Raw genomic sequence first — 15,621 nt, 5'->3', positions numbered from 1 at the left:
GTGGTTTGCCCTTTGGCCTCTATGTGCCTGTAAAGAATCCCCTCTGAGTGTGTCACTTGTAGGTCAAATCCGGTAGTACTCTGGCTTGGCCTGGAGTTGGCCGCTGGGTATGTTGAATCTTGTGCCTCTTAAGCTGGGCACTGGTAGGGCAATTACAGAACAAAGCAAATCACCAAGCACAACAATAACAACAAGGAAAAAGTCAAATACATTCACATGTAAAAAAAACAATCGACAACCCCCACTCGACATAGGCAAAGATGTCAGAAATATAAAGACAAATCAAAACAGAACAAGAAAAAAAACAGCGCCAGTTGTGGCTTAAGCCCACCAAGTAATCTCCAGGTTGTTCTCAGCTATAGCACAGAGTCCCCACTCGACACAGGCAAAGATGTCAAAAATATAAAGACAAATCAAAACAGAACAAAACAAGCAAACAAACAAACAAACAAACAAAAACCACAGCGCCAGTTGTGGCTTAAGCCCACCAAGTGATCTCCAGGTTGTTCTCTGCTATAGCATAGAGTCCCCACTCGACACAGGCAAAGATGTCAAAAATATAAAGACAAATCAGCACAGAACAAAAACAAACAAACAAACAAAAACACAGCGCCAGTTGTGGCTTAAGCCCACCAAGTAATCTCCAAGTTGTTCTCTGCTGTAGCACAGAATCCCCACTCGACACAGGCAAAGATGTCAAAAATATAAAGACAAATCAACACAGAACAAAAACAAACAAACAAACAAAAACAAACAAACAAAAACAAACAAACAAACAAAAACACAGCGCCAGTTGTGGCTTAAGCCCACCAAGTAATCTCCAAGTTGTTCTCTGCTGTAGCACAGAATCCCCACTCGACACAGGCAAAGATGTCAAAAATATAAAGACAAATCAAAACAGAAAGAAAAGAAAAGAAAAAAAAAAAAAAGACAGCGCCAGTTGTGGCTTAAGCCCACCAAGTAATCTCCAAGTTGTTCTCTGCTGTAGCACAGAATCCCCACTCGACACAGGCAAAGATGTCAAAAATATAAAGACAAATCAACACAGAACAAAAACAAACAGACAAACAAAAAACAAACAAACAAACAAACAAACAACAAAAAAACCCCACAGCGCCAGTTGTGGCTTAAGCCCACCAAATAATCTCCAAGTTGTTCTCTGCTGTAGCACAGAATCCCCACTCGACACAGGCAAAGATGTCAAAAATATAAAGACAAATCAAAACAGAAAGAAAAGGAAAAAAAGAAAAAAAGAAAAAGAGAAAAAAAAAAACAAAACAAAACAAAAAAAAAAACAGCGCCAGTTGTGGCTTAAGCCCACCAAGTAATCCCCTGCGTATTGTGCAGGTAGAGCCGGTCACCTGATGCCCAGAGTGACTCTGAGGCTGCAGCTTTAGATGCGTGGGGCTGAGGGGTCTGGACAGTAGGTTTTACAAAGTCAGTGCAGTTTCTGCCCTTGCCGGCACATATGCACACCGAGAATAGCACCACCAGCCCTGTGTCCAGCTCTCCTGAGTCTTAGGGCACCTCTTCCCTGTGTGTGTGTGTGGCCGGCAGGGAATTCCTCAGCTGCTGAAAGCTGAGTGCTGTATATACCACTTACTGCTGATCCCTGGGAGTGCCTCAGCCGATGTAATTGCCACGCCCTAGGCAGGCCAGAAAGGGTGGGGGCTGGGGATGGAAAGAGGGTCTTCTCTTTCCCAGCCCAGCTGTGTCACACCCACCCACAGGCCAGAAACGGTGGTATCTGGGGTGGATGAGTCTTCTGTCTCCTAGTCCAGGGCAAACCACACTCTTCTCAGCCTCTTCCCTGGACCAAAGCCAGCGGCCAGTCTTCCCTTAGCCCAAACCCCAAGGCTCCTCTGTAATCTGACACTGCTCTTCAGATCAGGAGCCAGTTTAAGTCTCTGGAAGGGTGGGGGTAGGATTGGAAGAGCGGGGAGGGGCCCAGGTATGGAGTTTAATAGTCTCAAATGCTAGATATCCTCCCTCTGCGGGAGGAGAGGTCTGCTGTGGGACGCAAAGTAGAGTCCGGCACTTGGCTTTTGTGTTCTCTCTTTTTTCCTGGGAACCCCTGCGTCTCTGCCGCTGGGGATGTGTTTGCCCCGCTCTAGGCTGGCTAGAAAGGGTGGGGGCTGGGGATGGAAGGAGTGGTATTCTCTTTCCCAGCCCCGCTGTCTTAACACTCTTCCCGCAGGCCAGAAAAGGTGGTGGCTGGGGGCGGAAGATTCCCAGCTCCTAGCCTCCTCCCTGGGCCCGCCTGTCTTCCCGGAGCCGGGGCTCCAAGGCGCCTCTGTAATCTGCCGCTGCTCCTTAGTGCAGGGGCTAGATCAAGTCTCTAGAAAGGCGGGGGTAGGGTCAGAAGAGCGGGGGGAGGGGCCCAGGCACGGAGTCTGTGTTCCTTGTCCGGCCCAAGGACCAACTGAGGTTATTAGCTGAAGTTAATGCTGGATATGCTGCCCCTGCAGCGGGAGAGGACCGCTGTGGGACGCAGGGCAAAACATCCACCTCGTGGCTTCCGGGCTCTCCTCCGTCCTGGGATATCCTGCGTATCTGTAGCCGTGGGTGTGGGCTGGAATTTCACAGGCACAGGTGCGGAGCAGATTTCCACAACCCGAGGGTGGGGGCCGAATTTCTACCGCCACAGGTGTGGACCGCGATCCCAACCCGCGTCCCCACCGCCGCCGCAGGTGCGGCGTGTCTCCGCTCCGCTCCCTTCCTTCTTCCCCTGCTCGCCCAATTTTTCCCCACCTGCAAGAAATCCCTGCGCGAGTCTCTTCGCTGTTCTGCGTGATGAGCAGAGAGTCCTTTGATGGGTTATAAGCTTCCCGTTTCTGATAAGATCCGACGGAGAACTCAAAAAGTGCGCCCCGCTGCCGCCATTGCTATCCTTTTATTTCTTTTTCTTGTCTGATTGCTGTGGCTAGAACTTCCAGCACTATGTTGAATAGAAGTGGAGATAGTGGGCAACCTTGTCTTGTTCCTGATCTTAAGGGGAATGATTCTAGCTTTTCCCCATTGAGCATGATGTTAGCTGTGGGTTTATCATATATGGCCTTTATTATGTTGAGATATGGTCCCTCTATTCCCACTTTCTTAAGAGTTTTTTTTATCATAAATGGCTGCTGGATTTTGCCAAATGCTTTTCCTGCATCTATTGATATGATCATATGATTTTTGTTTTTCATTTTGTTAATGTGTATCACATTAATTGATTTGCGGATGTTGAACCACCCTTGTATACCAGGGATGAATCCCACTTGATCATGGTGTATGATCATTTTAATGTATTGTTGAATTCTGATTGCTAATATTTTGTTGAGGATTTTTGCATCTATGTTCATTAGGGATATCGGCCTACAGTTTTCTTTTTTTGTAGTGTCTTTGTCTGAAATAAGTCTGGCAGAGAAAGACAAATACCATATGATCTCACTTATATGTGGAATCTAAAGAAAAAAATAAACGAATGAACTAATCAGAAACGGTCTCAGAGACATAGAGGAAAAACTGAGGGTTGCTAGATGGGAGGGGGGGTGGGGATAAGGGGGAAGGTGAGGGGATTAGAAAACAGTCAGTAACCACAAGACTGCCATGGGGATATGAAAGTCAATTTGGGGAATGTAACCAATAATGTTGTAAAGATTTTGTAGGGTATCCGACGGACACTTGTCCCATTAGGGAGACCACCTCAGGGATGATGTAGATGCCTGATCACTGCACTGTACAGCTGAAGCTGAAGCTGAACAATAATGAATGTCAACTACAAGTTTATATATATATATATATATATATATATATATATATATATATATATATATATTTACAAGAAGTGGAGTACAGCATTAGCAATAGAGACAGTGGAAATGTAATGGCTGTATGCAATGTCAGAGGGGTAGTAGATGGGGGAGGAGGTTATCACTGTGTGAGGGATATAAGTGATAAATGTCTATTACATTGTTTTGTACACCCGAAACTAATAAAAAAAAGATATCACTTCCTCTAAGAACTCTTTCATTACCCCTTAAGTCCAGGTTAGATTCCCTTTCTAGGAACTCCCAAAAACCCCACAACTGTATAGTGTATTATAATTGCCTATTTTTCTGTTTCTGTTTCTCACTAGATCATAGATTTTTTGGGTCAAAGATCCTTTCTCTCTTATTTAGTATTAGAACATCATTGTCTTGCCCAGTATCTGATACACAGCAGGTGCTTCATAAATAGATGAAGGTTGCTTTTATAATATCTTGCTACCACAAACATACACAAACAGTTTTCCCTTGTAAACTATTCCTGAAATTCATTTAAACCTGATTCTGCTATAGGAAAGTTTGGAATAGGAGCATATACCAACCTGCACTTCCTCAGGAAGGGCATTTACTCATCCAAGGTGAATATAAAAATAAAATCTCTAAAGTCTTTACGGCCTCTTATAGCCCAGTGTAGCTGTAGCCATTACCAACCTCTGACCTGTGCCTCTCACCCTGCCAATGTGCCTGAATTTCACCAGTTCAAATCAGTGCCAATCTCAAACCATAAGACCATCCTCAGAAACAACAATCAAAAGGGAGTGACAGGGAGAGGACAGAAGAGTGCAGCTAAATCCTTTCGTTTGTCATAGGATTTTCTGCATCCAGGATTCATTAATAGCTTGGTACTTTATAGAATCTTGTATTCCCTGATATCTTGTTGGAACATGAGTTAAATAATGACAAGGGAAAGTACAAGCTACTGAATCAATGAAAGACAATTATCACCAAAGCTAGTGCTTTGGGAGAAGCAGGTCCAATTGCACTTGATACTATTACACCTGCCATCTTTTTTTTCCCTATAAAAAATAATTTAATAAGTTTTCTGTCCTTCCAGGGGCTAACCTATCTTGCCAGAGAATTGATATCTTAGAGCCAGAGAGTCTGACTATGAAACACTTTGGAAAATCCAAGGTGAGTAACCAACACATTTCCAACTTCTGGTATTTAGGGTTTTAATAAAATCAGAAATTACTAGGAAAAAAGTCAACAACGGGGGCGGGGGGTGGGGGGTGGGAGATGAGGGTAAGGGGGATTGAATATATGGTGATGGAAGGAGAACTGACTCTGGGTGATGAACACACAATGGGATTTATAGATGATGTAATACAGAATTGTACACCTGAAATCTATGTAATTTTACTAACAATTGTCACCACAATAAATTTAATAATAATAAAAAAAAGAGTACTTCTCATATTGAAATTTGTTAGGGAGTTTCAGTGTCAAGGAATGAGTGTGTCACCTAGCAGATGAGCCTTTAGGATGAATTTGATTAATTCTCCACAATAGCAAAGTTGTATAATCAGATGATATTGCTTAAGGCCTTCTCTAGCTTTGGAGTTGGATAATCTAAATTGTGTAACCTCTAGTGGATATCCACTCCATCACGTATCAGAGATCATCCCTGAAGATGGAAAGAAAAGATTTTTTATTGGGTTGCATGTGAAGTGGGAAGAGTGAAAACTGTGGATGAATGGACTTTGTAGGATTTAGCTCCCTGATGATAGGAATATGCTAGAATCAGTGACACTTCAAATACGGTGACTATAAAATGAGAGGGAGGGAGCTCTGTCAAATAAAGAGGATTTTGGTTCCAGTCCTAGCTCAACTACTAGCTTGTGTGACCTTGGGCAAGTCATTTACTCTCTTTGGGTCTCAGGTTCTGCTTCTGTACAGTGAGAGAGAGGGTAGGTGTCCTCATTGATGATCTCTAGGTTGTTCCTACCTCATGAAGCCCACTAAGTCAATTAGTTAAATGTTTCAGGTGATAGCATGTAGGGCCCAAATTAATAGGATGGTGATCTCAATTCTATATTTAACTTTGTGTTTCGTTGTTATATACCAAATATCTGAATGGATGTCTTTTTTTTTTTTCACTTTTCTTCCAGATGTTTGAGTGCTACGTAAGTGTTGGGTTTGTGGATCTAAGCCACACTGGCTGACATCAGTTGAAAGAAGGGCTAACCATTTGCTTATAGAATATACATTTCCTAGAGCAACTTGTACCATATCTTTATATTGGAGTCTGGTCTACATTTGATATTTAGCAGAAAGTTGGCACTGATAAGTACCTCTTTATATTTATATTCTGTCACCCTCAAACTATGGAATAACTAAATCAACTTTTATTATCTATAATAGTTTCATCCTGACTGGGACTGTAGCAGATCCCAAAGAGAATAGACTTAAAATGAGGTTGTTTTCTTCTGAATATCTTTTTGTTATTTATTTTTCTTTACCCAAAATGGGAATATAGGTTAAGCTGTGTCAGTTGGGTTCTCTCTGGGAAGCAGATGTTCAAATAGAGTTAGGAGTGCAAAAGTTTATTGGAAGTAATGCCCACAAAATACAAAAGGAGGAGTGAGCAGAAGTGGGTAGAGAAAGATTTCAGACTATGATGCTGATGTGATAGCTGTGAAAGGAAAAGGGACAGAAAAGAGGACTAGACAGAGAGAGTCAGACTAAGGTTTAGATCTCACAAAGCCTCATCCAACCCAACAGAGAACTCTCAAGCAAAAAATTACCATTAAAATAGTCTCATGGTGGGAAGAAATGGCCAGGCCCGAATACCCCCACTATGCTCAGTTATTGGCTGGAGGGTGGCCAGGAAGAGCATGGCTGAAGCAGAACCTGAAGGTGCTAATAGGTGGAGGCTGTCAGATAAATGCATTCCTTACTGAATGGCAAGTTCTTTCTTAAAGGGACATCCAGGCAGCATATCTCCATGACTTCCAGAAATGCCATTTTTCATTACATTCCACATTGAGCCTATGATAACCTGCTGCTGCTTACCATATTAAGTCTAAACTTCTGTCTAATTTCAAATAGAATAAAATACCTGGAATTAAATTTTAAAAAAGAAATACAAAACTTATATTTTGAATACTACAAAATATTGTTGAAAGGAATTACAGTAGTCCCACCCTTATCTACAAGGGATACGTTCCAAGACCCCTAGTGGCTGCCTGAAACCACAGATGGTATTGAACCCTGTGTGTACTAAGTTTTTTTCCTATACATCCATACTTATGATAAAGTTTAATTTATAAATTTGACTCAGTAAGATTAACAACAATAACTAATAATAAAACAGAACAGTTATGACAATATATTATAATAAAACTTATGTGAATGTGGTCTCTCTTTCTCCCTCTCAGCAAACTAACACAAATTTCTTTTTCCTTCTTCACAATTTCATGCATATAAGATTCGTTCTTATTGTAGATCTTAGCAACCTCAGCATATAATTTTTTCTTTCCTTGTTAAGTTGAGAAAGTTTACCTTTTCACTTAAAAGAAACACTTTATGGCATCTCTTTGGCATATTTGATCTGCTGGGATAACTACTCTTGCACTTTGGGGCCACTATTAAGTAAAATAAGGGTTACTTGAACACAAGCACTGTGATACCACGGCAGCTGACCTGATAACTGAGGCAGCTAGTAAGTGTCTAATGATCAGGTAGCATATGCAGTGTGGACACACTGAATGAACAGATGATTCATGTCCCAAGTGGGATGGCAAGAGATTTCATCATGCTGCTTAGAACAGCATGCAATTTAAAACTTATGTAATGTTTATTTCTGGAATTTTCAATTTAATATTTTCAGACCATGTTTGACCACAGGTAACTGAAATTATGGAAAGTGAAACTACAGATAAGGGGGACTACTGTAAGGAAGACCTAAATAAATGGAAACCTATCCCATGTCCATGGATCAGAAGACTTAGTGTTGTTAAGATTGTAGTACTCTCCAAATTGACCTATAGATTCAATGCAATATCTGTCAAAATTCCAACTGTACTTTTTTCCAGAAATGGACAAGTTGATTCTAAAATTCCTATGGAAACTCAAGGGATCCCAAATAACCATAAAAATCTTGAAAAAGAAGAATAAAGTTAATGTGTTCACATTTCCTAATTTCAAAATCACCGCAAAACTACAATAATCAAAACAGTCTGGTACTAGCATAAGGAGACATAAAAATCAATGGAATAGCACTTAGAGTCCAGAAATAAACCCATTCATATATGGTCAATTGATTATTGACAAGGGTACCAAGACCATTGGATGGTAGAAAGAATAGCCTTTTCAACAAATAATACTGGGACAACTGGATATCAATATTAAAAAGAATGAATTTGGACCCCTACCTTATACTATATACAAAATTAGTTCAAAATGGATCAGGGACATAAATGTAAGAGTTAAGAATATAAAACCCTTAGAATAAAACATAAGGGTTAACCTTTTGACCTCAAATTGGCAATAGTTTCTTAGATATGACACCAAAAGGACATTCTACAGGTTGCCTGGCCAATATGCCTAAAGACTGTCAAAGTCATAATAACCAAGGAAAGACTGAGAAACAGCTACAGACCAGAGGAGACTGGGATAACACGGCAACTAAATGCAATATGATACCCTGGATTGGATCCTAGAATAAGAAGAGGACATTCGCAGAAAACCTAGTGAAATCTATATAAAGTCTAGAGTTTAGTTAATAGTAATATACTAATGTCAGTTTCTTGGATTTGACAAATATGCCACAGTAATGTAAGATGTTAACAACTGGAAAACTGGATGAGGGGCATAGTGGAACTGTACTATCTTTGCAACTTTTCTGTAAATCTAAAATTATTCAAAACTTAAAAGTTTATTAAAAATTTAAAAATAAATGTAGGGTCTCCAAATTTACAGACTCAAACCAACAGTGACATATTTTCTGAAATAAAAATTGTCTCACAAGGACAACTGTGCCAAGAGGACAGCAGGGTACAATATATAAAATTTGGACTACCTCACAAATTTCACACTCCTGGAATTAAGATTCAGAACAGCCCTTGTGAGCAGGCAATTTCATGATTTAGATTTAAAACAAAATCAGTTCAGATAGTGAAGAACATTACCATAAAGTCATTATCACAGAAATAGAAAATAGGTCCTGTCAGATCACGCTAAGGGAAAATTACACTATTGACACTTGTGATCTTTGCCTCCCTTCTTATTTTCAGACCTGCCCACTCACCAGGTCCTGATGCCACCTGTCACTGGAAGGTGCTTCTGACCATCCATCCCATAGCATAGCCTTTCTTAAACTTTTTGGTTTCAGGAGCCTTTACATTCTTAACAATTTTGAGGAAACCAAGGGGCTTTTCTTTATGTAGGTTATATCTATGAATATTTATGTATTAGAAATGAAAATGGAGAAAAATAAAAATTCTTGTTAAAGCATTTAAACACAACAATAATAACATATAACAGTAGTTTTCAAAACAAAATAAAACAAAGTCAGTGAGAAGAGTGGCACTATTTTACATTGAAAACTTGGATTAATACATTATCACTAACTTATCAGAAGTTTATATGGTTTAATATTGGTTCCATAAAATGTTTGATAGACCAATGTTGGCTCATTTTCCAGTAGATAATAGCTATAATCTACAGTTGAGTAAGCACACAATTTATTCATAGCAAAAAATCTATTACAGATGGTTAAGAATATTGTTTAACATCTTAGAAATTATATAGTAAACACTAGTAGATTTCCTGTTTGGTAAAAATATCATACCAAATAAACTAATGTCACTTTTTAAAAAAATGTACTAAGCTAGAAGTTCATGAGAATGTTGTTCATTCTTAGACAAATCTTTCTTAATAAACTTGTGGATAAGAAAAAAATGAGGATAATTTAAGGGACCTCTGGGACATCAAGCACACCAACATTCGCATCAGAGGGGTAACAGAAGGAAAAGAGAGAGAGCAAGGGATTGAAAACCTGTTTGAAGAAATGACTAAAAATTTCCTAACCTGGTAAAGGAAATAGACATACAAGCACAGGAAGCAGAGTCCCAAACAAGATGAACCCAAAGAGGCCCACACAAAAACACATCATAATTAAAACACCAAAGGTTAAATAGACAGAGAGAACCTTAAAAGCAACAAGAGAAAGGCAGTTAGTTATCAACAATGGAGCTCCAACAAGACTGTCAGCTGAAATATCAACAGAAACATTGTAGGGCCTAAGGAATTGGCGCAAAGTATTCAAAATGATGAAAGGCTAGGACCTACAACCAAGACTACTGAATCCAAAAAGGATCAGATTTAAACTTGAAAGAGAGATAAAGAGCTTCCCGGAAAAGAAAAAGCTAAAGTAATTTATTACCACCAAACAAGTAGTACAAGAAATGTTAAAGGGAATTCTTTAAGCAAAAGTAAAAAGTAAACAATGGAAGATCAAAAATATGAATAATAAAATGGCAATAACTATGTACCTATCAATAATCACATTAAATGTAAATAAATTAAATGTTCTAATCAAAAGGCGTAGAGTAGCTGAATGAATAAGAAAACAAAACCCATGGAAATGTTGTCTACAAGAGACACACTTCAGATTAAAAGACACACACAGACTGAAAGTAAAGGGATGGGAAAAAATATTACATGCAAATGAAAATGAAAAAGAATGCCCAGTCTCCTGGATTTACTTGTATCCCATTGGCCACTCCATTTTAGTCTCTTTTGCTGCTTCTCCTCCTTCTCAGCCTCTAAATATTGAGGGCCTCAGGGGTTGGCACTAGTCCTCCTTCTCTTCTCTATATGCCACATTCTCCCTAGGTGAGTAGAGAGGCACCAGATCCCACTGGGGCAAATCCCATTCCGTCAGTGTCAGTCCTCCCATAGCAGCTGGTACATATGCTGTGGTTGTGGCCAATCCTCACAGCCAGTCAGCCTGGCTCATCCAATTATATGGCTTTGATATTGTCTGTTAACTAATGACTCCCAAATTATATCTTTATATTTTTTTCTAAGATACCAAAGCATTCAGTTTAGTTCGATCTTTTATTTAAACATATTAAAAGTTACAAAGCCCAGCCCAAGATAAGCAAGCAACAAGTCAATAAAATCACAACTTAGTATTCTAACATTTTTACATGGTATCATTGACTGAAATGTAAAAATACTGTAACTGTTTAAGTGGAATAATCTCTAAAAATTACACTACTGTGACCAAACAAATGATGGCATACTATGGAATACTACAGAACATGAGTAAGTACAGAAAGCTGTTCTCTAGAACTTGAAACATTACTTATCATTTTTTTGGGTGGTGGGAGTACGGAATAGCAGGCTCTACATGTATATTAAAAAATTCTAATTAAAATAACTTAGACTATTTTAGACATTTATTTGATATTGGAAAGGTGGTCAACTATCATAAAGTATTTCTCTTTATCACAAAAATTCCATATATTAAGGATTTATATAATCTAAGGGGAAAAAAATCTGGAAACATGTTTTACCTGAGCAACTAATCTAAAAAGTCTCTCTTAAACCTTTCTTTTGTTTTCACAGTTCAAGGTTTACTTAGTGTTTAGTTGGTATGACACTTGAATAGTTGGCTGCATTATTTATATGTAGACTTTTCTTTTTACATTATATGCCAATGTATGCAAAATTAGATCTTTTAGGACAGTAATGCACAAGGCATGCAAAAAAAAAGTTGAACTAGGCATATAAGGTAAAGGAACCTGAAGTTATATAACACACAGTAAACACACATCTAGCTTGAAGGGCAACTGTAGTCTGTGCAACATTGGCAGTGGTGGTGCCTCTGAGGATATGGAACTATTTCACACTAACTAGTTTAGGAATACACAAGATAAATACCATTTAGCGTCAGGATATAGCTGCACAGTTTTATGAAACATTCCCATTTCTAACTTTAGGCAATTGATGTTTTCCCTAGGCTGTCTTAATATTACTGCTTTAGTCATAAATCAGATATAAAGGGCAATATACACAACCCCCTTTATATCTGATTTATATAAAATCCTGTTGTACCCTAGACGGTGAAATGATACAACATTAGAGGACTTTAAAACTTCAGCTCTTTTTGGATCTTCCAAAGTTTATCTGCACTCTTCTTCAAACAGGCCTCTTCCTCGGGTGTCAGAGTCACCTTCACAACTTCTGAGATTCCATTATGTCCCAAGATGCAAGGAACACTAAGGAAGACATCATGTTTTATTCCATAGAGACCCTTGATCATGGTGGAAATTGGATGCACCTGCCTAAGATTCTTCATTATACTTTCTGCCAAATTTGCCACAGATAGTCCAATGGGCCAGGATGTGTGGCCTTTGAGTTTGATCATCTCATCAGCACTGTCAACTGCCTGTCTGTGAACTTCTTTCCATTGTTCCCTATCTGCATCAGTTCCTAAATCAGGGTGCAGATTCTTTAGGAAGACACCAGCAACATTCACTCCACTCCATACAGGCATACTAGAATCTCCATGCTCTCCAAGGACCCATCCATGACAGCTTAATGGGTGAACTCCCAGCCTTTCCCCCACTAAGTAACGGAATCGGGCTGAATCCAGATTGCAACCACTTCCAATTACACGGTTTTTGGGAAAGCCGCTTAACTTCCAAGCCGCGTAGGTCAAGGTATCCACTGGGTTTGAAACAATAAGCAATTTGCAGTTGGGGCTGTATTTTACAACATTAGGAATGATGAATTTAAAGATGTTCACACTATGCTGAACCAAATTAAGATGGCTTTCTTCCCCTTGTTGACATGCCCCAGCTGTGATGATAACCAGCTTGGAGTTTGCAGTCACCTTATAGTCTTTGCCAGAGATAATTTTTGGTGTTCTAAGGAAAAGGCTGCAACGTTGGAGATTCATCACCTCTGCCTTCAAATTGTCTTCCATGACATCAAAAAGAGCCAGTTCATCTGCCAAGTCCTTCATTAAGATACTGATGGCACAGGCCATGCCAACAGCACCAACCCCAACCACTGTAATCTTATTCTGAGGGCTTTGTTCTTCCTTAAGAAGATTCACAATCAGCTTATCCTTGAGAGTTGCCGTACTGGACTTAGAACCAAAACGAACTGGGAGTGCACAGCAGGTGGGCGAGGATCGATAGCGCACAGTATTGGATCTGGACTTGGCGGCAGCTGTTCTGGCACCTCTAAAATCTTGACTAGAGGCATCATACTCTTCAATGAAATGCTTGAGTTCTCCAACATACCGCTCACCTCTTTCACGTAAATTCCGTCTCAGTGCAAACTGTACAGACTTTTCTAACGAAGGATCTTTATCAAGCAGCATTTTCACAACCACTGCGAAAGTTTCACAGTCCTGTTGGAAAGCCTGTTGAATCTCTTCGAGTTTTGATGCTACTGCTTTAGAGCGACTGTTTAGCTGACTGTCTACACCATCTGTTGTATTTGACTCAGGTTCTGGCTGGTCAGTGAACAATGCCGTGGGTCCTGCCTCATACTCAGAAATTTCAGGTAAGTTACATTCATCTGCCTTCTGTAGCTTTTTAGCAGCCTGCTTCCTTGCAGCCTCAACAAGTACCTTTTCAGTTAGCCTACTGGGTTTTTCTAACACCTGTGATGACAGAAGTGATGAAAAACTTGAGGGTGATATGACTCTTGATGTTTTCAAAGAATGAACAGGTCTCTCTTGACTTGCATATTGAGACTTGTCTCTTTCTGAAGCGTAGCTACTACTATTGACACTGGAGCTAGATCTGCTGTGTGGAGAATCCTCTCCGCCTACAGGTGAGTGTCTGAAAAAAGTTTTTCTTTCATGAGGAGACCTGTCTCTCACATAATGGGAAAGGTAATTTTTTCCTCTAAAGTCATCTCTCATGTTCCTGTGTTCAGACTGGCTACTTGCAGAATAATCATCCCTTGTCCACTTATAGCCAGATTCCTCTCCTCTGTGACGTGGACCACTTCTTCCACCAAGAGAAAAAGTACAAACCTCATATTCTCGGTAATCAACATAACTGTAATATCTATTGTAGCTTCCTTCACCAGGTCTGTTGAGCAGTGGTGGCCCAGTATTAACTATTTTATGGTAGCCATCACTGGGATAACTTCCATGAGGTACTCGTTCTCTTGGAAGCCTTTCATAGTCATATTGTCCCTTACACAATTCATTTTTTCTGTAAGCCAATCTTGGGCGGTTACCAATGATAACGGAGATGGGAAGCATGGTAGCTTTGGCTGGCTACAAGTTTGATAAGAGAATTAGTCCCAGCGGTCCCGCTGGATACTGAGTCATTCAGGCCCAACGGTTGGATTGTACTTCTGTCTCTCTAGAAGGCATTAGCTTTGGTCTGGATTGATTGTTCAGGATCCAGGATGGGCTCTAGGTACCAGGTTAATGGCACTCAGGGTCCACGGAGTGGTTAGAGGTTTGGTTTGTGCAATTTTGGGCTACGGACAGACCCCCGTAAAAATGGCGGCTTGCTCGTCGTCGTCACCGCGGCTCTCCAGGCAGGAAGTTACAGCGCGCGCAAAGACTACGTCACGAACAGCGCCCTCCTCTGGCCCCGCCTCCAGGGCCTGAATCTAATGAGAGCCCAGAAGGTCCTAGACTGCTGCTATCTTTTCCGCGGCGGAAACCTGACCCCTCCTAGTACCCGTGATGCCAAGGCTGCTGAGAGGGGTGAGGAATAGTCAGGGTTGAGCCCCAACTGAACCAAATTATACCTTTACACTTTACCTGTGCTCCACATTGCAGTCTTGTACATCCAGTTTCCTCTTTGCATGTCTATTAGGAAGCTAATACTTTCTTATGTGTAAAATAAAATTTTTGATTTCTTTCTTGCCCCAAATCCTGCTTCTCTCCTAATCTCTCCTAACTCTGCTGATAACATCACTAGCTACCCAGTGGCTCAAGCTAAAAACCCTAGATTCCCCTCTTTCCATTTCTTATCCATCAGCAATTTCTATTGGATTCTACCTCCAAAATACATGCTGAATCCATCCATTGCTATCAACCTCCACTGTTATACCCTAATGAAAGCTGCCACGATCTGTCATTTGGACTAGCTAGTAACTAGTCTTCCACTTCTATTCTTCCTCTCTACAATCCACTCACCACACAGTAGCCGGAGTTTAATTTTTAAAATGCACAGCAGATTATGTTACTCACCTGCTCAAAATCCTCCAATAGTATCACCCCGTATTTAGAACAAAATTCAAATGCCTTACCATGGCCTATAAGGCCCTATGTGGTCTGACCACTGTTTACCTCTCTTAAGCTGGTATCACTCTTGCCTTGCTCATTATGTAACAGTCACACTGGACTTTTGTTCCTATAAAACACTAAACTCATCCCTGATTTAGGACTTTTGATTTTGGTGTTCCCTTTGCCTAGAAGACTCTTCCTCTTTCATGGCTCTGTTTTTGTAAATAAAGTCTTATTGTAACACAGCCATGATCATTTGTTTACTACTGACCATGGTTGCTTTTGTGCTACAAAAGCATATCATATGCCCCACAAGCCCTTTAACCAAGTTTGCCAAGCCCGGCTAGATCTTTGCATGGCTGTCTCCTTATTTAGGTTTTTGTGCTGATACCACTCCCTCAGAGAGACATGCCCTTTCTCCCATTCCAGTCACTCTTTTACATTATTCCTCTTCATTTTTTCACAACACATCTCTAAAATTATCTTACCTGTGTAATTGGTTAGTGCCTGTCCATTCTACTAGATTATAAGTTTCTCTGTCCTATTCCCTGGTGGGTCCCTATGTCCTAGCACTGTATCTGGCATACCATAGGT

At 40.3% G+C, this 15,621-nt stretch overlaps 1 pseudogene; it reads right to left on the bottom strand.

Moving 5' to 3' along the window:
• Window positions 1–11,907: 11,907 nt before the first annotated feature.
• Window positions 11,908–14,001, bottom strand: LOC109457516 (L-lactate dehydrogenase A chain; annotated as a pseudogene).
• Between the last annotated feature and the right edge of the window lie 1,620 nt (window positions 14,002–15,621).

The sequence above is a fragment of the Rhinolophus sinicus genome, chromosome X (assembly GCF_036562045.2).
Source record: "Rhinolophus sinicus isolate RSC01 chromosome X, ASM3656204v1, whole genome shotgun sequence".
Taxonomy (NCBI): Eukaryota; Metazoa; Chordata; class Mammalia; order Chiroptera; family Rhinolophidae; genus Rhinolophus; species Rhinolophus sinicus.
This window is presented reverse-complemented; position numbering and strand designations above follow the sequence as displayed.